This window comes from Aquarana catesbeiana, linkage group LG09, assembly GCF_042186555.1.
Source record: "Aquarana catesbeiana isolate 2022-GZ linkage group LG09, ASM4218655v1, whole genome shotgun sequence".
NCBI lineage: Eukaryota > Metazoa > Chordata > Amphibia > Anura > Ranidae > Aquarana > Aquarana catesbeiana.
This window is the reverse complement of record NC_133332.1, coordinates 73263563-73289038: the sequence shown is the minus strand read 5'-3', so window position 1 is coordinate 73289038 and position 25476 is coordinate 73263563.

The following is a 25476-nucleotide window of genomic DNA, read 5'->3' as shown; positions in this document are numbered from 1 at the left end:
AGCCTTCGACTCCTTGTCATGGTCATACCTATTCACAGTCCTGGGACTTGGGGATTCGGGGAAAAGTTCATAAGTACCCTGAAAGCTCTATACTCCACTCCTAGTGCCAAGGTCAAACTACACGGATTCTATTCGGATCCCATTCAAATTACCAGGGGTACCAGACAGGGGTGCCCCCTATCCCCTTTGATTTTTGCATTGGCTATAGAGATTCTGGCAATTGCAATCAGATCTAACCAAAACATTAAAGGTGTAAATTGTGGTTCGCACACCCACAAGTGCACCCTTTTTGCGGATGACATCCTTCTATTTGTCACATCCCCAACTACCTCTCTACCCAATATTTGCAAACTCTTAAAAACATATGGTTCCTTGTCGGGTCTAAGGGTCAACATGGACAAATCCCAGGCATTAAATATTTCACTTCAAGAGGCAGAAGTAGACAGACTCAAGCCTTCATTCAAATATAAATGGAGCGACTCATCGATCCGATATCTGGGGATAAACCTTACCCCCAAGTTTGAGCGGCTTTTTCAAGCCAATTTCCCTCCCATGTTCCGCAAATTAGAATCTGACATTCTATCCTGGTCCCATTACAACATATCCTGGCTAGGTAGAATACATTCTATCAAAATGACTTTTCTGCTTGGTGTTGCCACAATACTGAAAGCCCTCACAGGGCCCCGCTGTGAAATATTAGATCAAGAATCGTAATTGCATGCCCCTGTTGAACAGGGGCATAAAAATTGGGCCTTTGGTGATGGTGGTGTTGCTGGTGCCACAACAGTGTAAGTCCTCACAGTTACTGTTGGTGGACGCTGGAACGGGCCCTGCTGTGAAATATTAGATCGAGAATTGTAATTACATGTCCCTGTTGAACAGGGGCAGAAAAATTGGGCTTTAGGCACTGGTGCCACAACACTGCAACCCCTCACAGATACTCTAGTTGGAGCGCAGGAACTAGCCCTGCTGCAAAGAATTGCTTCAAAAATTGTAATTACACGCCCCTGTTAAAAAGTGGCTGAAAAATTGGGCCTTAGGCACTGGTGCTGGTGCCACAACACTGCAACCCCTCACAGATACTCTAGTTGGAGTGCAGGAACTAGCCCTGCTGCAAAGAATTGCATGGAAGCACCCTTTTCCACAGAAGAAACATTAGAGGTAATTAAAAATTTAAAAGGGGGTTCAGCTCCCGGCCCCGATGGATTCTCCAATCAATATTACAAAACTTTTGCGAATACCTTAGCACCCCATATTACTAAATTCTTCAACTCCAAAAGGGCAGGGCCACCCCTATAGTCACAACTAAATATGGCGTTCATCTCTGTCATCCCCAAACCCGACAAGGATCCATCTTTAGTTGAGAACTACAGACCAATATCGCTGATTAATAATGATTTGAAAATACTTACAAAAATCCTAGCTAACAGAATTAACTCCTTTATCAACCAATATATAAACAAAGACCAAGTGGGCTTTATACCAGGAAGACAGGGCCCGGATCAAGTTAGAAGGGCGGTCGATATTGTCTCATTACTACAATCGAGTTGGGATGGAGGCCCAAGACAGGAAGGTTTATTACTGTCGTTGGACCTTCAAAAGGCCTTCGACTCCTTGTCATGGTCATACCTATTCACAGTCCTGGGACGTTGGGGATTCGGGGAAAAGTTCATAAGTACCCTGAAAGCTCTATACTCCACTCCTAGTGCCAAGGTCAAACTACACGGATTCTATTCGGATCCCATTCAAATTACCAGGGGTACCAGACAGGGGTGCCCCCTATTCCCTTTTATTTTTGCATTGGCTATAGAGGTTCTGGCAATTGCAATCAGATCTAACCAAAACATTAAAGGTGTAAATTGTGGTTCGCACACCCACAAGTGCACCCTTTTTTGCGGATGACATCCTTCTATTTGTCACATCCCCAACTACCTCTCTACCCAATATTTGCAAACTCTTAAAAACATTTGGTTCCTTGTCGGATCTAAGGGTCAACATGGACAAATCCCAGGCATGAAATATTTCACTTCAAGAGGCAGAAGTAGACAGACTCAAGCCTTCATTCAAATTTAAATGGAGCGACTCATCGATCCGATATCTGGGGATAAACCTTACCCCCAAGTTTGAGCGGCTTTTTCAAGCCAATTTCCCTCCCATGTTCCGCAAATTAGAATCTGACATTCTATCCTGGTCCCATTACAACATATCCTGGCTAGGTAGAATACATTCTATCAAAATGACTTTTCTGCTTGGTGTTGCCACAATACTGAAAGCCCTCACAGGGCCCCGCTGTGAAATATTAGATCAAGAATTGTAATTGCATGCCCTTGTTGAACAGGGGCATAAAAATCGGGCCTTTGGTGATGGTGGTGTTGCTGGTGCCACAACAGTGTAAGTCCTCACAGTTACTGTTGGTGGGCGCTGGAACGGGAGCTGCTGTGAAATATTAGATCGAGAATTGTAATTACATGTCCCTGTTGAACAGGGGCAGAAAAATTGGGCTTTAGGCACTGGTGCCACAACACTGCAACCCCTCACAGATACTCTAGTTGGAGCGCAGGAACTAGCCCTGCTGCAAAGAATTGCTTCAAAAATTGTAATTACACGCCCCTGTTAAAAAGGGGCTGAAAAATTGGGCCTTAGGCACTGGTGCTGGTGCCACAACACTGCAACCCCTCACAGATACTCTAGTTGGAGTGCAGGAACTAGACCTGCTGCAAAGAATTGCATGGAAGCACCCTTTTCCACAGAAGAAACATTAGAGGTAATTAAAAATTTAAAAGGGGGTTCAGCTCCCGGCCCCGATGGATTCTCCAATCAATATTACAAAACTTTTGCGAATACCTTAGCACCCCATATTACTAAATTCTTCAACTCCAAAAGGGCAGGGGCACCCCTATAGTCACAACTAAATATGGCGTTCATCTCTGTCATCCCCAAACCTGACAAGGATCCATCTTTAGTTGAGAACTACAGACCAATATCACTGATTAATAACGATTTGAAAATACTTACTAAAATCCTAGCTAACAGAATTAACTCCTTTATCAACCAATATATAAACAAAGACCAAGTGGGCTTTATACCAGGAAGACAGGGCCCGGATCAAGTTAGAAGGGCGGTTAAACAGGGGATGAAAAAGTGGGCCTTAGGCACTGGTGGTGGCGCCCAGAACCAAAAATGTTCTTACAAGCTATCAGCATGATCATTGAGGAGGAAGAGGATAATTACTCAACATAACAGGATAGTCACTCAGCATCAGCATAGGCAGTCTTTGAAGGGATCTGACATTTCAAAAAAAATTATTCGGTTACATCAGCATCAGGTGCTTGGTAGCTGGTGGTGATCCAAGACTGATTCATTTTTATGAAGGTCAGTCGATCGACCGAGTTGGTGGACAGACGCACCCTGTGATCGGTTACAAAGCCTCCAGCAGCACTGAATGTGCGTTCCGAAAGAACGCTGGATGCAGGACAGGCCAGTAGCTCAATTGCATACTGTGCAAGCTCTGGCTAGTGACCCATCCTCAAGACCCAGTAACCCAGAGGATTTTCGGTGGGAAATGTGTCCAAGTCAGATCTTGCCCCTAGGTATTCTTGCACCATATAAAACAGACGCTGGCGATGGTTGCTGGAACCGATCATACCTTGGGGCTGCGGACTTAAAAATTGTCTGAACGCATCGGTCAGACGGCCACCTTCTCCACCGCTGCTTCTTTGCCTGACCGAAGCCTCAGCAACACGTTGTCCAGGAACAGGAGTTTGTAACCTCCCAGTCTCTGGGAAAGCATTGCACAGACCTTTTTGCAAGGCCTCCCGAAGATGTTTCATTCTCTGCTCCCTCTGTGACGGCAAGATAAGGTCCGCAACCTTACCCTTGTAACGTGGATCAAGGAGGGTTACCAGCCAGTATTGATCCCTCTCCTTGATACCACAAATACAAGGATCCTTCCGCAGGCTTTGCAGGATCAGGGAGGCCATGCAGCGTAGGTTTGCTGAGGCATTCGGTCCGGAGTCCTCTGGGTCACTAAGGACGACATGATCCGCAGCCACCTCCTCCCAGCCACGTACAAGTCCATGGGTTTCTTGGGACTGTAAATGATCCCTTAAAGACTGCTGCTGATGCTGAGTGCCAGGCTCCACCTCCATGCTGACACAATCCTCCTCCTCCTCCTCTTCCTCTTCCTGTGTGATCGGCGGGCACGCAGGAACACTGTCTGGATAAAGGGGGCCTTGAGAGCTAAGGAAGTCCTCCTCTTCCTGCCTCTGTTCTGCCTCAAGTGCCCTGTCCATTATTCCACGCAGCGTGTGCTCCAACAGGTGGACAAGGGGGACAGTGTCACTGATGCATGCACTGTCACTGCTCACCATCCTCGTGGCCTCCTCAAATGGTGACAGGACAGTGCAGGCATCCCTGATCATGGCCCACTGGCGTGGGGAAAAAAAAAAGCTCCCTTGACCCTGTCCTGGTGCCATAGCGCATAGGTACTCATTGATGGCCCTCTGTTGCATGTGCAGCCGCTGCAGCATGGCCAACGTTGAGTTCCACTTGGTGGGCATGTCACAGATTAGGCGGTTCTTGGGCAGGTAAATTCCTTTTGGAGGTCTGCCAGCCGAGCACTGGCATTATATGACCGGCGGAAATGCACACAGACTTTCCTGGCCTGCCTCAGGACATCCTGTAAGGCCAGGTACCTGCCCAAGAACCGCTGCACCACCAAGTTAAGAACGTGAGCCAAACAGGGCACATGGGTCATTTGTCCCTGTCGGAGGGCGGAGAGGAGGTTGGTGCCATTGTCGCAAACCACCATTCCTGCCTTAAGCTGGCGTGGCATCAACCACCTCTGAACCTGCCCCGGCAGAGCTGACAGAACCTTTGCCCCAGTGTGGCTCCTGTCCCCCAAGCACACCAGCTCAAGCACCGCATGGCATCTTTTGGCCTGCGTACTTGCGTAGCCCCTTGAACGCCTACGGAGCACCGCTGGTTCTGAGGACAAAGCACAGAAAGAGGCTATGGAGGAAGAAGAAGAGGAGGGGTGGAGGAGAGAGGTGTGTCAGAATCACCAGTAGTGGCATTTTGGAGGCGTGGTGGTGGAACAACCTCCAACACTACTGCATCTTGTCCTGCATCCTTCCCAGCTGCCAGCAGAGTCACCCAAAGCGCCCTGAAACTTAGGTAACGTCCCTGTCCATGCCTGCTGGACCATGAGTCAGCGGTAATATGCACCTTACCACTGACCGCCCTGTCCAGCGAGGCCAAGACATTGCCTTCCACATGCTGGTAGAGAGCCGGAATTGCCTTCCGTGAGAAAAATTGGCATTTGGGAACCTGCCACTGAGGAACCGCACATTCCACAAACTCACGGAAAGGGGCAGAGTCTACCAACTGAAAAGGTAGCAGTTGAAATGCTAGCAATTTTGCCAAGCTAGCATTCAACCGCTGGGCATGTGATGGCTGGGAGCAAACTTCTTTCTGCGGTGAAGCAGCTGGGGCAGGGAAATTTGCCTGGTACAATCTGACGTCGGTGTACCAAAAGCAGATTGCCCACAAGTACTTGGCTGTGACACACCTAATTCTACACCTTCATTCCTCTCAGTGCAGGTCTCAGAGAGGACTGAAGGTATAGTGGGGTTGGAAATCTCAGCTGATGAGAAGCCAGGAGAGGTCCTCTTTGTTCTTTGGTGTGGGTCTTTTAGATACGCTTGCCAACGAACTGCATGGCAGGTCAACATATGTCTGGTCAAGCATGTGGTACCCAAGTGGGAGATGTTTTGGCCACGCGAGATACGCTTGAGACATATGTTGCAAATAGCAGCGGTGCGATCTGATGCACTCGTCTGAAAAAAGGCCCACACCAAAGAACTTTTTGAATAACGCGCAGAGACTGCAGTGCCCTGCACATGTGGAGCTTTGGGGTGTGATGCAGTCAATGTGCTGCCCTTAGGCTGGCCCCTGGAGGGCATCCTGCCTCCTTGGTGATGTGCCGCCTCCTCCTCCTCCTCCTCTCTCCTATCAGGCACCCACGTTGAGTCAGTGACCTCATTATCCCCTCCCTCCTCATCACTGGAGCAAACCTGGCAGTATGCTGCAGCAGGGGGAGCATGACTGCCAGATTGCTGCCCCCTCTGTCCGTGCTCATGTTACTGCCTTCATCAAGCTCAGTATCATCATCAGAGCCTTCCAAACGCTGGGCATCCTCCTGGAGCATGTACCCAACACTGTGGCCAAACAGTTCGAGGGACTCCTCAGGAGGACATGGTGGGGCTAGGGAAGGAGTCACTGATGACATTGAGCCGAGGGAAGAGGCCGCTGCTTTGCCAGACAAAGTACCCTGGGCATGGGTGAGAGAGGATGAAGAGGATGAGGACGGCTTGGTCATCCACTCGACCAAGTCTTCCGCATTTTGCGGCTCAACACGGCCAGCTGCCGAAAAAAAGGCCAAGCGTGTCCCACGGCCACGTGCTGATGAGGATGCACCGTCTCCATGACCAGCACTAGACACAGAGCCTGCTTGCCCTCTCTTATTGGCTTGTGACTGTCTGCCTCTCCTTTTTGGCCTTCCAGACATACTAATGGCCTGTAGCTGCACTAAGCTGGGATATATATATCGGGAGCGGTACGTGGTCACATGTCCTATCATCCAACAACATCCGGATCCTTTGGCTGCCCCCCTGTGTAAGCTGGAACGCACGCCAGCGTGGAGGAGACATGAAAGGCTTTTTTTGACTGCGAAGTCACCCTGACATGCAAGCAGCCCCAGTGCCGGGTAGGCACCCACCAATGTAAGCGGCCATTTGGCTTTTTAATTTGTTTACTTTTTTAATAAATGGTTTTACACTATGGAGATTGTTTTTGTTTCCTATGTATCCTTATCCTATCTTGAATGAGCCTGACGGGAATGATCCATGCCTATAATACCAACCACAGCCCAGCCATCCATGTGAGCAGGCACAACCCTGCACAAGCACTAGTGACTCTCTTTTTAACTAAAGGAGTCATTGGTATCTGGTAAGCAGATATCTACTACTTCGAGGTGTTTTCCTTTTCTTTTGTTTCTTTGGTGATGGAAAACCTTTTGTTTACAGCAACAAGATTGGGATAATATTGAAAGATATCACTTCAACTACTTCAATCACTTTTCTATGTGGACAATCAATCACTATATATGTTTTCACTAATGTGGGCACTTCAATGTGTAATCTAACTATGATTTGTCAATATTATGATTTTCATTTTTTTTGGTAACACAGGAGATATATTTATTTAGAGCACCTGAATAGTATGGTATCTAGCGCCCCCTAGCTTTCTTACATTTCCATTATTTTGGTAATGCAGGAGATATATATTTTTTTTGGAACACTTGAATATTATGGTATCTAGCGCCCCCTATCTTTCTTACATATATATATATATGTACTGATACTGCAGCTAGCAAAATCAACTGCCTGCCTGTAGTATGAGAACACCACCAACCTTCTACAGGTAGCTTTAGCTGAACACTGTGAGGTGGACGCACCCCACTAACTTGTAGGTTTAGCTGAACACTGTGAACAGGACGCACCCCACTAACTTGTAAGTTTAGCTGAACACTGTGAGCAGGACGCACCCCACTAACTTGTAGGTTTAGCTGAACACTGTGAGCAGGACGCACCGCACTAACTTGTAGGTTTAGCTGAACACTGTGAACAGGACGCACCCCACTAACTTGTAGGTTTAGCTGAACACTGTGAACAGGACGCACCCCACTAACTTGTAGGTTTAGCTGAACACTGTGAGCAGGACGCACCCCACTAACTTGTAGGTTTAGCTGAACACTGTGAGCAGGACGCACTGCACTAACTGTAAATAGTCTAGCTGCCTGACTGTGGTACTAATAGAATCAAAAGAACACCAGTAATTTTCTTCAGGTAGCTGTATATACTATAACAAGACAAGCCTGCCTGTCAGTAAGAAGATAACAGGAACAAATCTAGCTGAACACTGTGAGCAGGATGCACTGCACTAAACTTGTAGGTTTAGCTGAACACTGTGAGCAGGACGCACCCCACTAACTTGTAGGTTTAGCTGAACACTGTGAGGTGGACGCACTACACTAACTTGTAGGTTTAGCTGAACACTGTGAGCAGGACGCACCCCACTAACTTGTAGGTTTAGCTGAACACTGTGATCAGGACGCACCCCACTAACTTGTAAGTTTAGCTGAACACTGTGAGCAGGACGCACCCCACTAACTTATAGGTTTAGCTGAACACTGTGAGCAGGACGCACCGCACTAACTTGTAGGTTTAGCTGAACACTGTGAACAGGACGCACCCCACTAACTTGTAGGTTTAGCTGAACACTGTGAGCAGGACGCACCCCACTAACTTGTAGTTTTAGCTGAACACTGTGAGCAGGACGCACTGCACTAACTGTAAATAGTCTAGCTGCCTGACTGTGGTACTAATAGGATCAAAAGAACACCAGCAATTTTCTTCAGGTAGCTGTATATACTGTAACAAGACAAGCCTGCCTGTCAGCAAGAAGATAACAGGAACGGATCTAGCTGAACACTGTGAGCAGGACGCACTGCACTAACTTGTAGGTTTAGCTGAACACTGTGAGGTGGACGCACCCCACTAACTTGTAGGTTTAGCTGAACACTGTGAGCAGGACGCACTGCACTAACTGTAAATAGTCTAGCTGCCTGACTGTGGTACTAATAGGATAAAAAAAAAACAGTAATTTTCTTCAGGTAGCTGTATATACTGTAACAAGACAAGCCTGCCTGTCAGTAAGAAGATAACAGGAACGGATCTAGCTGAACACTTTGAGCAGGATGCATCCCACTAACTTGTAGGTTTAGCTGAACACTGTGAGCAGGACGCACCCCACTAACTTGTAGGTTTAGCTGAACACTGTGAGGTGGACGCACCACACTAACTTGTAGGTTTAGCTGAACACTGTGAGCAGGACGCACCCCACTAACTTGTAGGTTTAGCTGAACACTGTGATCAGGACGCACCCCACTAACTTGTAGGTTTAGCTGAACACTGTGAGCAGGACGCACCCCACTAACTTGTAGGTTTAGCTGAACACTGTGAGCAGGACGCACCGCACTAACTTGTAGTTTTAGCTGAACACTGTGAGCAGGACGCACTGCACTAACTGTAAATAGTCTAGCTGCCTGACTGTGGTACTAATAGGATCAAAAGAACACCAGCAATTTTCTTCAGGTAGCTGTATATACTGTAACAAGACAAGCCTGCCTGTCAGTAAGAAGATAACAGGAACGGATCTAGCTGAACACTGTGAGCAGGACGCACTGCACTAACTGTAAATAGTCTAGCTGCCTGACTGTGGTAGTAATAGGATCAAAAGAACACAAGCAATTTTCTTCAGGTAGCTGTATATACCGTAACAAGACAAGCCTGCCTGTCAGTAAGAAGATAGCAGGAACGGATCTAGCTGAACACTGTGAGCAGGACGCACTACACTAACTGTAAATAGTCTAGCTGTTTGACTGTGGTACTAATAGGATCAAAAGAACACCAGTAATTTTCTTCAGGTAGCTGTAAATACTGTAACAAGACAAGCCTGCCTGTCAGTAGGAAGATAACAAGAACGGATCTAGCTAAACTGAATACAGTGTATATATATATATATATATATATATATATATATATATATATGCAACACCTGGGATGCATATATATACACAATACACTGTAAGTGCAGCTAACTGACTGACTGTTCTGCCTAATCTATCTAACTCAAATCAAATGTCACTGTCTGTCTGTCTCTCTCTCTCTCAATGAACGCCGGAACACACACTACACAGGGCCGCCATGCAGGCGGCCTTATATAGTGTGGGGCGTGTACTAAATCCCCTGAGCCATAATTGGCCAAAGCCTCCTTGGCTTTGGCCAATTACGGCTCTCTGTTCAGGCGGTGCTGTGATTGGCCAAGCATGCGGGTCATAGTGCATGCTTGGCCAATCATCAGCCAGCAATGCACTGCGATGCCGCAGTGAATTATGGGCCGTGACGCGCCACACGAATTTGGCGCGAACGGCCCATATCGTTCGCAATTCGGCGAACGGGCGAACAGACGATGTTCGAGTCGAACATGGGTTTGACTCGAACACGAAGCTCATCCCTATCCACGACCAGCACTGTTGCCTCTAGACACAGAGCTTGCTTGCCCTCTTTTATTGGCTTGTGACTGTCTGCCTCTCCTTGTTGGCCTTCCAGACATACTATTGCCCTGCAGTGAGCTGCACAAAACTGGGATATATATATATATATATATATATATATATATATATATATATATATATATATATATATATATATATATTCCAATTATACTGCAGCTAGCAGAATCAACTGCCTGCCTGTAGTATTATTAGTATGATAACCCCTGCACTCGTCTTCAGGTAGCTATACTGTAGGTGCAACTGTGCAGGGTACACAGTACAGTAACTGGAAATACGTCAAGAGCCTACACAAGCACCTGGCTGCATGTTGCTATACTGTAGGTCAGATTGTGGCGGTTACACAGTAAAGCAGCTGAAAATACTTCAATGAGCCTACACAAGCACCTGGCTGAAGGTTGCTATACTGAAGGTCAGACTGTGCAGGGTACACAGTACAGTAGCTGCAAATACTTAAATGAGCCTACACAAGCACCTGGCTGTAGGTTGCTATACTGTAGGTCAGACTATGCAGGGTACACAGTAAAGTAGCTGGAAATACTTCAATGAGCCTACACAAACACTTGGCTGCAGGTTGCTATACTGTAGGTCAGACTGTGCAGGGTACACAGTACAGTAGCTGGAAATACTTCAATGAGCCTACACAAGCACCTGGCTGCAAGTTGCTATACTGTAGGTCAGACTGTGCAGGGTACACAGTAAAGTAGCTGGAAATACTTCAATGAGCCTACACAAGCACCTGGCTGCAGGATGCTATACTGTAGGTCAGACTGTGCAGGGTACACAGTAAAGTAGCTGGAAATACTTCAATGAGCCTACACAAGCACCTGGCTGCAGGTTGCTATACTGTAGGTCAGACTGTGCAGGGTACACAGTAAAGTAGCTGGAAATACTTCAATGAGCCTACACAAGCACCTGGCTGCAGGTTGCTATACTGTAGGTCAGACTGCAGGGTACACAGTAAAGTAGCTGGAAATACTTCAATGAGCCTACACAAGCACCTGGCTGCAGGTTGCTATACTGTAGGTCAGACTGTGCAGGGTACACAGTACAGTAGCTGGAAATACTGTAAAAACACCTGCCTGCCTGTCAGTATATTAGGAAGAGAAGAACAGGATCTAGCTAAACTGAATACAGTGTGTATATATATATATATATATATATATATATATATATATATATATATATATACATACAACACCTGGGTTGCATATATATAGACAATATACTGTAACTGCAGCTAACTGACTTGACCTGCCTACTCTATCTAACTTAAATCAAATTACACTGTCTCTCTCTCTCTCTATCTCTGAACGCCGGAACACACTACACAGGGCCGCCGTGCAGGCGGCCTTATATAGTGTGGGGCGTGTACTAAACCCCCTGAGCTATAATTGGCCAAAGCCTCCTTGGATTTGGCCAATTACGGCTCTCTGTTCAGATGGCGCTGTGATTGGCCAAGCATGCAGGTCATAGTGCATGTTTGGCCAATGTCGCAGTGAATTATGGGCCGTGACTGTGGCTGAGCTCCAGAGATGCAGTCGGGAGATGGGAGAAAGTTGTAGAAAGTCAACCATCACTACAGCCCTCCACCAGTCGGGGCTTTATGGCAGAGTGGCCCGACAGAAGCCTCTCCTCAGTGCAAGATACATAAAAGCCTGCATGGAGTTTGCTAAAAAACACCTGAAGGACTCCAAAATGGTGAGAAATAAGATTCTCTGGTCTGATGAGCCCAAGATACAACTTTTTGGCCTTAATTCTAAGTGGTATGTGTGGAAAAAAACAGGCACTGCTCATCACCTGTCCAATACAGTCCCAACAGTGAAGCATGGTGGTGGCAGCATCATGCTGTGGGGGTGTTTTTCAGCTGCAGGAACAGGACGACTGGTTGCAATCGAGGGAAAGATGAATGCAGCCAAGTACAGGGATATTCTGGACGAAAACCTTCTCCAGAGTGCTCAGGACCTCAGACTTAGCCGAAGGTTTACCTTGCAACAAGACAATGACCCTAAGCACACAGCTAAAATAAAGAAGGAGTGGCTTTACAATAACTCCGTGACTGTTCTTGAATGGCCCAGCCAGAGCCCTGACTTAAATCCAATTGAGCATCTCTGGAGAGACCTAAAAATGGCTGTCCACCAACGTTTACCATCCAACCTGACAGAACTGGAGAGGATCTGCAAGGAGGAATGACAGAGGATCCCCATATCCAGGTGTGAAAAACTTGTTGCATCTTTCCCAAAAAGACTCATGGCTGTATTAGATGAAAAGGGTGCTTCTAAATACTGAGCAAAGGGTCTGAATACTTAGGACCATGTGATATTTCAGTTTTTCATTTTTAATAAATCTGCAAAATGTCAACAATTCTGTGATTTTCTGTCAATATGGGGTGCTGTGTGTACATTAATGAGGAAAAAAAATGAACTTAAATGATTTTAGCAAATGGCTGCAATATAACAAAGAGTGAAATATTTAAGGGGGTCTGAATACTTTCCGTCCCCACTGTATGCAGAAGTAAAGCCTGGGAAATTTAACACTGATGCTTGTTTGAAAGTTTTAAATGTAAGTGCATTGGATTTGTTTTCAATAAAAGATTTTTCACCACAATACTGCACCATAAGAGGCTATTTGCTATCTCCCCATACCTGAGCAAAACATGCAGGCAGTGTGAGTCAGATGGGGTATTAAAGGCACAATACCCCTGAGTAGTGGAGCCAATAAGAGGTACTAAGGAAGGCCCCCCAGAGGTAGAGAGGAGGTGGAAAAGGCGAATACCACCACAATTTGGGAGGATAATCCTATACATGCTGCATGACACCTACTTTGAGGTGAGAGTTCTAAGACCATAGTGCACCAGGGTAGCACAAAGTATATGAAGAGTTCAGGCACCCCACTGAGACATATGCAATAAGGATTAACCCATGGGACTGTTTTTTTTTTCACTTTATTATTATTAACCCAGCACATTGTATCACCAGTATTTGACTGTATTAAAATTGTATGCAACACTGCATCACACACATTTAATTTTAAAGTACTTTTATTTTGAATGTTTTAACTATTAAGTTGGGTAAGGATGTATTATTATGAATATAGTTGTACAAGTGATTGGACACCAATTCATAAGTGTAAAAACTATTGCAACAATCACTATTCATTTTATTATGTTTATTGTTTATTTTGAGCACAAGTGAAGGACTCTCACCTTGCCAGCATTCAAATAATCATATAGGAAAAGGAAAGAGAAAATAGAACCCTCATTTCTCAAAAACATGGTGGACTTTGTAGGCACAACATAAGGCCTTCTGTTTAAAATATATAACGATCTTTATTCCAAAATTCTTAAAACATGGTAGCATAAAATCAATTCAACACCCTCTAGGTTAAGAAGGTTGCAATGATTGTTTTAAGAATTTTGGAATGTTTTAAGAATTTTGGAATAAAGATTGTTACTGTGTATATAATTTAAACAAATTGCCTCATGTTGTGCTTAGAAAAGTCCGCCATGTTTTTGAGAAATTAGGGCTCCATTTCGTCTTTCCTTTTCCTTTATTTTGAACACATAATACAATTGTTGGTTTTGGTTTTAATACCGTTTAAGAATATTCACCTTGGTCCAGCTTCCAATACTTTCAGGAAGACTGGATGAAGTCATTCTTCCTTACTAGTGCCTCCAAGGATAGCTGGGCACTGGAGATACTGCCCTGGAGGCAGCAGTGGAGCACAGCGACATTACCTGCTTTTATGTGCTTTATGGTAAATGCAACTCTTCTCTCTCCCTCCCTCTGCCAGCTTTCCTCTGCCTCTCCCTTGCCTTGTCTATCTCTCTCTCGCTCCATAACCATTTTTCACTATTTCCTACGCCTCCCTATCTTTTCCCGTTCCGACGTCTCTATATCTCCCTTGTTCTTTTCTTTTATCCCTCTCCTCTATTTTCTGTCAAATGTTTTCATAATGAAACTGCAGGAGAGGATGATGGCTGTCCGTGTTGTTTTCTTATCGAATTCTGGGCCAGTTGGCTGGTTTCTCGTATAGCCCCAGTGGTACCCATGGGACTGACTAGTGAATTATTCAGGAGCAAATTATATTCCAAAGTGGCAGTATTTTTAATGATGTGTCCAGCTGCATTTTTAATATCAGCCCAGTGTTATTTATCTTCATTAAATTGTTTTATTACTGCATACTGTGCGGTTGTCATCCACTTCTGCATTTTCCCCAAAACCAGAGACCCCCACGCCGGCAAAGATCCACCTTCATCCAGGCAATTTCCATGTAAATACTTTGATTTTCTTTCCCCCTTGGTTGCAGCTCTTTGCCTTGAGGGCTGAGGGATTGAAGAGCTTTCTCTCCTACTGAGGAGGCACCGACAGCTAACATTAATATTTTAAGAACTATCTGCAAGAGCTGAATGAATTCTTGGAAAGCCTATCATTACTGTCATAAAAAAAGACTTTTTTTAACCAACATTTCTGCTGTAAAGCAACAAGGTAAATTAATTGGTGTCATGTGGCCTATATTATTGCAGGGCAAGGACCCCGTTCTAAAACTGAATGCAGGTGTTAGCACAGTAAGGCATTCTCAAACTTGTAGTTCTTTAGGATGTATTCTCTTAACCGCTGCAGCCCCGGAAGATTTTACCGCCTTGCTGACCAGAGCACTTTTTGCGATTTGACACTGTGTCGCTTTAACTGACAATTGTGCGGTCATGCGACGTTGCACACAAACAAAATTGACGCCCTTTTTTTCCCATAAATAGAGCTTTCTTTTGGTGGTATTTGATCAACTCTGCATTTTTTATTTTTTGCGCTATTAACAAAAAAATACTTTTACTTTTTGCTATAACAAATATCCCCCAAAAATATATAAAAAAAAACATTTTTTCCTCAGTTTAGGCCGATATGTATTCTTCTACATATTTTTGGTAAAAAAAATCGCAATAAGAGTATATTTATTGGTTTGTTCAAAAGTTATAGTGTCTACAAAATAGGGGTTAGTTTTATGGCATTTTTATTATTAATTTTTTTTTTTTATTAGTAATGGCGGCGATCTGCGATTCTTTTCGTGACTGTGACATTATGGCAGACACATCAAACAATCTGACACTATTTTGGGACCATTGTCATTTATACAGCGATGATAGGGGGCAGTGATCTCTGTCATGTCACTAGGCAGCATGGGGAAATGACTTGTTTCATTAGGCATCTCCCCGTTCTATGGCTCTGTGACACGATCGTCGGGACACTGGCGGACATCGAGACCGCAGGTCCCGCGGGCACTTCACGATGTACGCGGTGGGCACGCCTGCTAGCCCTGACAATTAAATGGGACGTACAGGTATGCCCATTTGCCCACTGCTGCCATTGTGCCGATGTTTATCCGCATGCAGCGGTCGGCAAGTGGTTAAAGATCATTTACCCATATAAGTGTAAATACATTTTGCATAGTGCATATCTATTCATCTGTTCTACTAAAAACCTTAAAGGGTAACTCCACTTTCATGGAAAAAAAATAGCAAATAAAAAAAATGAATAATATAGCATAAAGAATTGCGACACATGATATTGTGATTGAATGTTATTAAAAATGACCTTTCCTTTTCAATCTGCAGCTCTGTAATTTTCTGTGAAATGCAATGCAATATGGCTACCTGGAGGTGTTCTGTACACAGTATGTGTACAGCACACCCCCCAGATATGTCATTTCCTGCATCTGTGTGATTGGCTCACTGATTTTCCAGGAAGTCTGCACTAAGATAAAAGTCAGATTTCAGGCATCCCCTGCAACAAAAATTTTATTTTTGGTAAGATACTCCCAATTAGAGCTTTGCAGGTGCAGCAGCTGGTTGATAATAATGAAACCACTCCCATTAGACGCACTTCTGCACATGGGCATAAACAAAGGGATTTCATCAGAATAACAAAAGGTAGGAATCTGCAACAAAGTTTGTCAAAATCCTTGTAATGTACATAGATCACCCAGAGGGGAATTTTTTTCTCAAAAAAAGTAGACTTACTCTTTAAAATAATATGTCAACCCAACATTTTGGTCCGTTGGGCGGCGTGGATTTACATCGCGGGACATTTTTATTTTTTTATTTTTTAATAAAGGACTTGTCCCAAGCCTTCTCTTGTCTTTTTTTACCACTTTGACACTTTTTTTGTGAAATGGTACGGGTGCAATGTACCCCGTTACTAATTCACATAGTGGGGGCTGGGATCTGGGTGTCCCCTTGTTAAAGGGGGCTTCCAGATTCCGATAAGCCCCCCCCGCCCGCATACCCCCACAACCACTGAGCAAGGGTTGTGGGGATGAGACGCTTGTCCCCATCATCATGGGGGCAAGGTGCTTTGGGGTCAGACCCCAAAGCACCTTCCCCATGTTGAGGGCATGTGGCCTGGTCTGGTCCAGGAGGGGGGGTGCTCTTTCATCCCCCCCTCTTTTCCTGCAGCCTGCCAGGTTGCGTGCTCAGTTAAGGGTCTGGTATGGATTTTGGGGGAACCCCTATGCCATTTTTTTTATTTGGCACAGGGTTCCCCTTAATTTCCATTCCAGACCTGAAGGGCCTGGTATGGATTTTGGGGGGACCCCCGCGCATTTTTTTTTGGTTTGGGGTTCCCCTTAATATTCATACCAGACCCAAAGGGCCTGGTAATGGACAGGGAGGGAACCCATGCCCTTTTTTCAATGAGTTTTATCTATATGCCGAGACCCGACAATTCATTACAGCTGCGATCAGTTTTAAATGACAATTTTTCCTTTAGAAATGTCATTTCGCTGTGGTACTGTTCTAAACACGGGAAAAATGTGCCACTTTACAGGCATACTATAAACACCCCCCCGGGCACGATATTTAAAGGAATATTTCATTTTTATTGTTTCACTTTAAGTATTAAAAAAAAAACACTGCTCCCGAAAAAATGTCAGTTTTTAAAAAAAAAAATTTGCATTGATACATGTCCCCCGGGGCAGGACCCAGGTCCCCAAACACTTTTTATGACAATAATTTGCATATAAGCCTTTAACCACTTGCTGCCCGGCCGCCATCATGTGACGGCGGGACGGTGCAGCTGTTATCCTGGGCCGCCGTCATATGACGGCGCAGCCTTCCAGGCAGCCCAGGGGGCCCGTGCAAGTCGCCGGCGGCGCGCGCCCGCCGCATCGCTCGGGTCCCGGTGCGCGTGCCCGGCAGCCGCGATGTCCGCCGGGCACCCGCGATTGCCCGGTAACCGAGCAGGACCGTGGATCTGTGTGTGTAAACACACAGATCCACGTCCTGTCAGAAGGGAGGAGACCGATGGTCTGTTCCTTGTACAGAGGAACACCGATCGGTCTCCTCCCCTTGTGAATCCCCTCCCCCCACAGTTAGAATCACTCCCTAGCAACACATTAACCCCTACAGCGCCCCCTCCTGGTTAACCCCTTCATTGCCAGTCACATTTATACAGTAATCAATGCATTTTTATAGCACGGATCGCTGTATAAATGTGAATGGTCCCAAAAATGTGTCAAAATTGTCCGATGTGTCCGCCGCAATATCGCAGTCACGTTAAAAATCGCAGATCGCCGCCATTACTAGTAAAAAAAATAATAATAAAAATGCTATAAATCTATCCCCTTATTTTGTAGATGCTATAACTTTTGCGCAAACCAATAAATATACGCTTATTGCAAAATTTTTTAACAAAAATATGTAGAAGAATACATATCGGCCTAAACTGAGAAAAAAATTTGGATACTTATTATAGCAAAAAGTAAAAAATATTGTGTTTTTTTCAAACTTGTCACTCTTGTTTTGTTTATAGCACAAGAAATAAAAAATGCAGGGGTGATCAAATACCACCAAAAAAAAGCTCTATTAGTGGGTAAAAAATGATAAAAATTTCATTTAGGTACAGTGTAGTATGACCGCGCAATTGTTATTCAAAGTGCGACAGCGCTGAAAGCTGAAAATTGGCCTGGGCAGGAAGGGGGTGAAAATGCCCTGTATAGAAGTGGTTAAAATTAGCTTTTGATTTTTCAAGTTAGTGTCCCATAGACTTTAATAGTGTTCCGGCGGCTTTTGAATTTGCCCCGAACACAGCATATTGTACGGTGTTCGCAGAACATCTGAACAACCAAAGTTTGGCCCGAACTTATGCTTGGCCCGAACTTATGCTCGGACCGAACCGTTCGCCAATCCCTAGTTTCTAGCTTGAAGTGGAGTAGGCCTTCTGGGCCTGGGTCTTGAGGCACACCTTAAGTGGGGACCCACTGCTGGGGGCTTCATGGGGAAAGAAAAAGGGAAGATGAGTGGACTCTTATGATTTGTGTTAAAGGCACTGAAGTACTCTACACTGAGATTGTGACATGTGTGAAGGTGTTAGCTCTTGTGCCAAGAACATTCTACAGTAAAGAGTTAAAATGTATGTGGACATTCTTTTTTTTTTTAGGGATGGACCTTAAGCTGGGAAATGTGAGTACTACAATAAAGGTGGGCCTCTGGCCAGGACTTGATGTTCCTGCCATGAAGGGGCTTGTTCAGGCACTTCCTGTTACAGGGTAACAAAGCATTATCTGTGTCTCCTGTTTGTGCTCCTATTTGGTCACCCTGTCTTACAGGCTTCAGTTGGAGGCTCCATGTGGCTGTTTCAATACACATTAAACTGGCATGATCTGTCCTAGTCCTGAAATGCTAACCAAATGTTGTCATCCAGGTCTCTTAGAGGCCTTCTCTGATGTTGGGAAATATAAACATGCTCAAACTTGACAAACCAATCTATCAACAAAGTTTGCTATTGGATATTTTACATTATGGCAACCATGGCTTGATACACCAGGTCTTTCCCCGACAAACCTGACTAGGGATAGACTACTACTTCATTGACTGAAATGTAATTTGTTGGCCCTCTTGGTCTGGTTGACTAAAGTGAGCTACATGTGTATATATTATAATATTGCTGCAAAAGCAATAAGAAAATGCATAGTGTTTCAGATACCTTTCAAGTGTCATGTGACCAAGCTCTCCCTTGTTTCTCCCATTAATTAGTTGTAACCAAATACACAACATACAATTATTGCCATGATACACTGATGTATTTCTATATTTGAGACCCTTCGGGAGGCTGCATTTGTTTAGTCGATATAGCCCCTTCTCTTATGAAAGATTTCTTATTCCAGTATTTGTTTTGTTACCAGAACAACATAACTGATAGCATTCTTGGCTTCGATTCAACTAGATATCCATTCCATTGAGGATTCTGTTGACATTCTGGCCTAATCCATATAAGGCCTACTGATTTTACTTGCAGTCGCCTGTGTTAAATCGACTTGGCGTTTTTTTCTCTTTACTTTTGTGATCACTATACAATTCACACTATTGTTCCTGATGATTTTTCCTGTTTCTTTTTTTGGTAAAGACCTTTTTTTTTCACATTTTTTGTGAACAAGAAAAGGAGAAAATCTCAAATATTTATTTTTATCCTACAATAAAACATCTAAAAATACTGTCATGATCCACTGTTGCTAACATCAGGAAGAAAAATGCCATGCAGCGATCGCTGGAGGGCATGTAGACAGGAAAGCCTGTAAGAGGCTACAGGAGATCCGCAGCACTGAGATGCAAACAATTATGAAAACGTGTGAAAATGGAACGTATTGAAAAAAGGAAACAAAAACATTGTAATTGTTTATGATATACAGAGCTTTAGAAAACCAAATGTCATCCAATGAGGGTTTAAATCTATTTTAAAATGTTTTTTTTTTTTTTTCTACTACATATTTTTGGAAGAAAAAAATCTCAATAAGCATACAGTATATTGATTGGTTTGCGCAAAAGTCATAGCATCTACAAACTATGGGATATATTTATGGAATTTTTATTTATTTATATATTTTTTTCTAGTAATGGCGATGATCGGTAAATTATAGTGGGACTGCAATTTTGTGGCGGTCAATCAGACACTAACTGACACTTTTTTGGGAACCAGTGACACTAATACAGCGACCAGTGCTAAAAATATGCACTGTCACTGTACTATTGACGCTGGCTGGGAAAGGGTTAACATCAGGGGTGATCAAAGGGTTGACTGTGTGCCTAGACTGTGTTTTTTTTTACAATGCGGGAGGTGCTTTTACAAGACATTGCAGGAACACAGGATCCATGCCTTCCCTCCTGACAGAATGGCAATCTGCCTTGTTTACACAATGGAAATTGCCATTCTGTCTCTGTACCGAACGATCGGCGGTTGCTTACGGACATCAAGTCTGTGGTACCCACCCATTCACTCCCCCCATGATTATTCGCGCCCTAGAAGTTCTGGATAACGTATATATACGTGATCCTGCACACATCAACCGCCCTGTAGCAATAAAACTGCTATAGGGAGGTCCGAAAGTGGTTAAAGTGGTATTATTTACAATAGTTTTGTAGCGATACCCCCGAAGGAGCTGCTTAAGTTTGTTCAGTCCCTTGCTCTGCCTCCCAACCCCAATAACAGCCTCAGCCCCCTCTGGCACACCTGGCAATAGTGTAAGTACAATGACCAATGAGAAACACGCGTTATGGTAAAACACAGAAATTGTCTATACTACAATATTTCTGTGGAAGGACAACAGACAGTAACAATATATAATAATAAATAATAATAATAATATAAGTAGTAGAGATCAATAACTGATATTTAAGAGCACTATAGCTCTCAATCCTATATTTAAGCTGCTTTCAGAGGATTCCAAACCTGAGAATGTCTCTAAGAGTAGAGGCACACTTAAATGGTAAATAAAGCACAATGTGACACCTCAAACTAGATTGGTTACCTTTACTCAGATTGGCTCTATTGCCCCGTACACACGGTCGGACTTTGTTCGGACATTCCGACAACAAAATCCTAGGATTTTTTCCGACGGATGTTGACTCAAACTTGTCTTGCATACACACGGTCACACAAAGTTGTCGGAAAATCCGATCGTTCTAAACGCGGTGACGTAAAACACGTACGTCGGGACTATAAACGGGGCAGTGGCCAATAGCTTTCATCTCTTTATTTATTCTGAGCATGCGTGGCACTTTGTGCGTCGGATTTGTGTACACACAATTGGAATTTCCGACAACGGATTTTGTTGTCGGAAAATTTTATATCCTGCTCTCAAACTTTGTGTGTCGGAAAATCTGATGGAAAATGTGTGATGGAGCCTACACACGGTCGGAATTTACGACAACAAGGTCCTATCACACATTTTCCGTCGGAAAATCCGACCGTGTGTACGGGGCATAAGAGTTCAGGCAGGAGGAGAGCAGAGGAATGACTCCTTTTGTGTCAGGCCTCTCTCTACTGTCCCCTGACACCACAGGCCCAGCTTTACACATCTATTCAAGTCAACAAGTAATGGCTTAACTTTATAGATAAACAGTCCCACACACCCAATGCATATGCAGAGTCCTGAATATGTGTGTGCAGATCTGTATGACACAAGTAGTTTCAGTCCTTTTGAAGCAAAGATAAGATTTGGTGTCTTCAGCTAGTGTCAGGGTTGGGCTTAGCCCTTCCTTCTCTGAGCTGGCCGCTCAGCTGTCAGCTAATTGCCAGCTCCTAGCTCTCCACAGTTACTCACCTGTTGATGATATCCTGCTTGTCAGTCCTGCCTACTTAAGCCATCCAGCCCAGAGGATCTCTGCTTTGGTCAACATCACAGAGACTATCTCCTGCGTTCCTGTTGAAAGACTTGCTTGGCTGACATCCCTTCTGGCTCCAGATCCTGCTTGCTGTTTCACTACACTGATCTCTGATCCTCTGGCTTGGCTGACTATCTGTTCCGGTTACTGAAATAATGGCTATGTTTTGACTACATTTGTTCTATTTACTTTATTATTAAACAAGTGTGATTTAACTGTACTTCTTTCTCGGTCTGATTTCATGGTTTCTGACAGCTAGCCACTTTCGTTGGTGCACTTTAACTCCTGGGTAGCAGGGCAAACAATATAGCTATAATATAATATAACAGATTATCAAGTGAAACAGACAGGATTTTGTTCAACAAGATGAGAGGACAATGGTGTCTGTATACATTGTCCCAGAAATGGATAGCCTTATCCTTTATCCCTGTGGTACTACAAGTGTCAGCAAGATGACTACCAGCAATGATTTCTGTATACAGTGTTCAAATAACTCCTTCTGTAGTGCAGTGTCTCTGTTCCCTGCAGATGGGCAAAAATGCCCTCTCACCCAATCCTGCGATCAAGGCCCAAACGAATGTCCTGGAACAGACAGGCTCTCTTGGCAACCCGACTGGTCACCTCACACTGTAAGGATTCACCGTCGGTGCAGGTGCACCTCGATATGCACCTGGGATCCCCCTCTCTCAGGCTGGATGTCCCAACTGGCGGCAGAGGCTGGAATCGTGCAGGAAGATCATCTGATAGATTGCATCTCTCCCTCAGGTCTGGTCTCTTTCACTCCCTCATGGCTGATTGAACTTTTTCTCAAGACACAAAATGGAGTCTTTTACTTTCCTGTCAGCAGAGCATCCTGGGCTTTTTGTAGTTTCTTCCTGCCAATAGGGGCACAAGAGAGGCTACTGAATGCATGGCTCTGTGTGTGTCAGCTCATATTACAACAAACTCAGTCAGTGAACAGGGAGAAGGAGGGGGTGAAAATCGCCCTTGCAGCTGCTGGCAGGCAGCTCTCCGTAACTCAAGCTGGAAAGCCTGTGTACATTGTTTCGGCCAGCTTGGCGAGGTCGTGGGTTATAGAGTGAGACACTCGCTACAGTTTTTATTGAGTTTTCATAACGAAGGATACAAACAGATAGCTGCAGTGGTATACTCTGCATACAGTAGAACGTACAATAAAGGATTACTTGCATGGGTGTAATGCAAGTAGGAGTCAAATGAAACCAGAACTTAAGAGGTATTAAAGGGATTGTAAACCCTCGTTTTTTTTATAAATAACAAACTTGTCATACTTACCTCCACTGTGCAGTTCGTTTTGCACAGAGAGACCCCAGCTCTCCACTTCTGGGGTCCCTCAGCAGCGCTGGTGGCTCCTCCCCGCATCGGGTGTCCACGTTGGAGAAGACTCTCCTAAGGTGGACACCTGTGCAGGCGTGCTACTGAGTCTTGCATTTGTGCCCATTCACACAGAATGCAGGACTCAGCCCCGCCCCCTGGTGCCGCGTCATTGGATTTGATTGACAGCAGTGGTAGCATAGAATTCATTAAGGTGAAAAACCATTAGGGTTTACAACCCTGTGCTGCCCCAATGGGGCATAGAATTTATATATGTTCTTTTTCCCTTATGTTATGACACACTTCCTTTGTATGTAATGCTCCACCCTTCTTCCTGTGATTGTACTTCCTGTGTCATGGATGCAGCTAACAGGCCACATGTAGCAGGGCACATGTATTTTGCATAGTAAGCTACAGACAATATCATCTTTTGACCACATAAATATCACAACCTATTCATCTGTATGTATCCTGTCATCTGTTGTAACCTGATGTTCAGAATAAAAGCACCTTTGTGGATGGAATCGGTATTTGGTGAGTTCAAGCTTTCTGATGAGGATTGTCCTCAGTGATTATATCTTATACAGGCCAGGCATAGAGGTCTCACAAGGGATAAATCACTTCACAACAATCGGAGACAGAATAGTCAAAAGACATATAGAATTTCCATAGCCTGCTGTGTATATGTGTGCGCCTGATCTGCAATCAAACTCAGTGCCATCCGCCATCTTGCGAAGCACATGGTCGCACAAGTTTCCTGAACCTCATATGAATGTTAAAAACTGTTTCTCTACATTGAATTGCGTTACCCCACCTGCCTAAGCTGCTGTTCGTCTTCTTAAAGAGATAGTACCATTTCTTGCAAAAACGTGAAAAATGTCTAGAAAGGACTCTGAGCACCCTTTTGTGGCTGAACCAACGCAGATTCATCATGCCTCTGAACCCGCAGATCTACAGGGAGCAGATTCTGCAGATATTGCCGAACGGAGTGTAAGACCCAAATGTACAATAAAACCTACACAGAAACTCAGAGAAAACTATTAAACCACTAGAAATGAGTTCTCCAGCAATCTGTCAGACTTATGGGACAGAACTTCACACTGCATGTCAGTTTTGTCACACTTTAATGATGAACCAGCTGAACTAAGAGACTCTATAGATCACTTATCTGCTGCGTACGAATGCTACCAGCAGCTGTTTGCAAAATACACAGCTTTCTTGCAGGACTGTTATATAGAGGACTCTTCAGCAGAACTGACCAGGGCTGATGCACTAAACCAGGGATATGCAATTAGCAGACCTCCAGCTGTTGCAAAACTACAAGTCCCATCATGCCTCTGCCTCTGGGTGTCATGTTTGTGGCTGTCAGAGTCTTGCTATGCCTCATGGGACTTGTAGTTGTGCAACAGCTGGAGGTCCGCTAATTGCATATCCCTGCACTAAACCAACAAAGGGATCTCTTAGTGCAAAATGCCCAGTGTAAGGCAGAACTCCGCATTGCTCAACTGCAGGAGACCAGATCTCACAGATCCACATCAACCAAGCACACTACACGTTTTTCTAGATCCTCTCGCTCCAGAAGTTCAACATTAAGCGATAAGATAAAAGAGGCCCGTGCTGATGTGGAATCAAAAAAAGGCAAAGCTCCTTTACCAGAAAGGAAGCAGAAATAGAAACACTAAATCATAATGTTTGCAATGACACATAATTATCTCCTGTACGTCTTACTAACAACACTGTTCTGACTCTCAACACAGAGACCTCTCAGCTCCAAATGCCTGAGCCTCTTGAGGTCTACAACACAAGTGCATCTATGCAGCAAACCAACAAAGGGATCTATTAGTGCAAAATGCCTAGTGTAAGGCAGAACTCCGCATTGTTCAACTGCAGGAGACCAGATCTCACAGATCCACATCAACCAAGCACACTACACGTTTTTCTAGATCCTCTCGCTCCAGAAGTTCAACATTAAGCGATAAGATAAAAGGGGCCCGTGCTGATGCGGAATCAAAAAAAGTGAAAAGCTCCTTTACCAGAAAGGAAGCAGAAATAGAAACACTAAATCATAATGTTTGCAATGACACATAATTATCTCCTGTACGTCTTACTAACAACACTGTTCTGACTCTCAACACAGAGACCTCTCAGCTCCAAATGCCTGAGCCTTTTCAGGTCTACAACACAAGTGCATCTATGCAGCAAACTGCATCACCTCTTGCTGACAACAAGGTGACTTCCAGTGACAAGCCACAGCACAAGCCTTAGGGACTACATCACAGTTAAACGCTCTTGCAACATC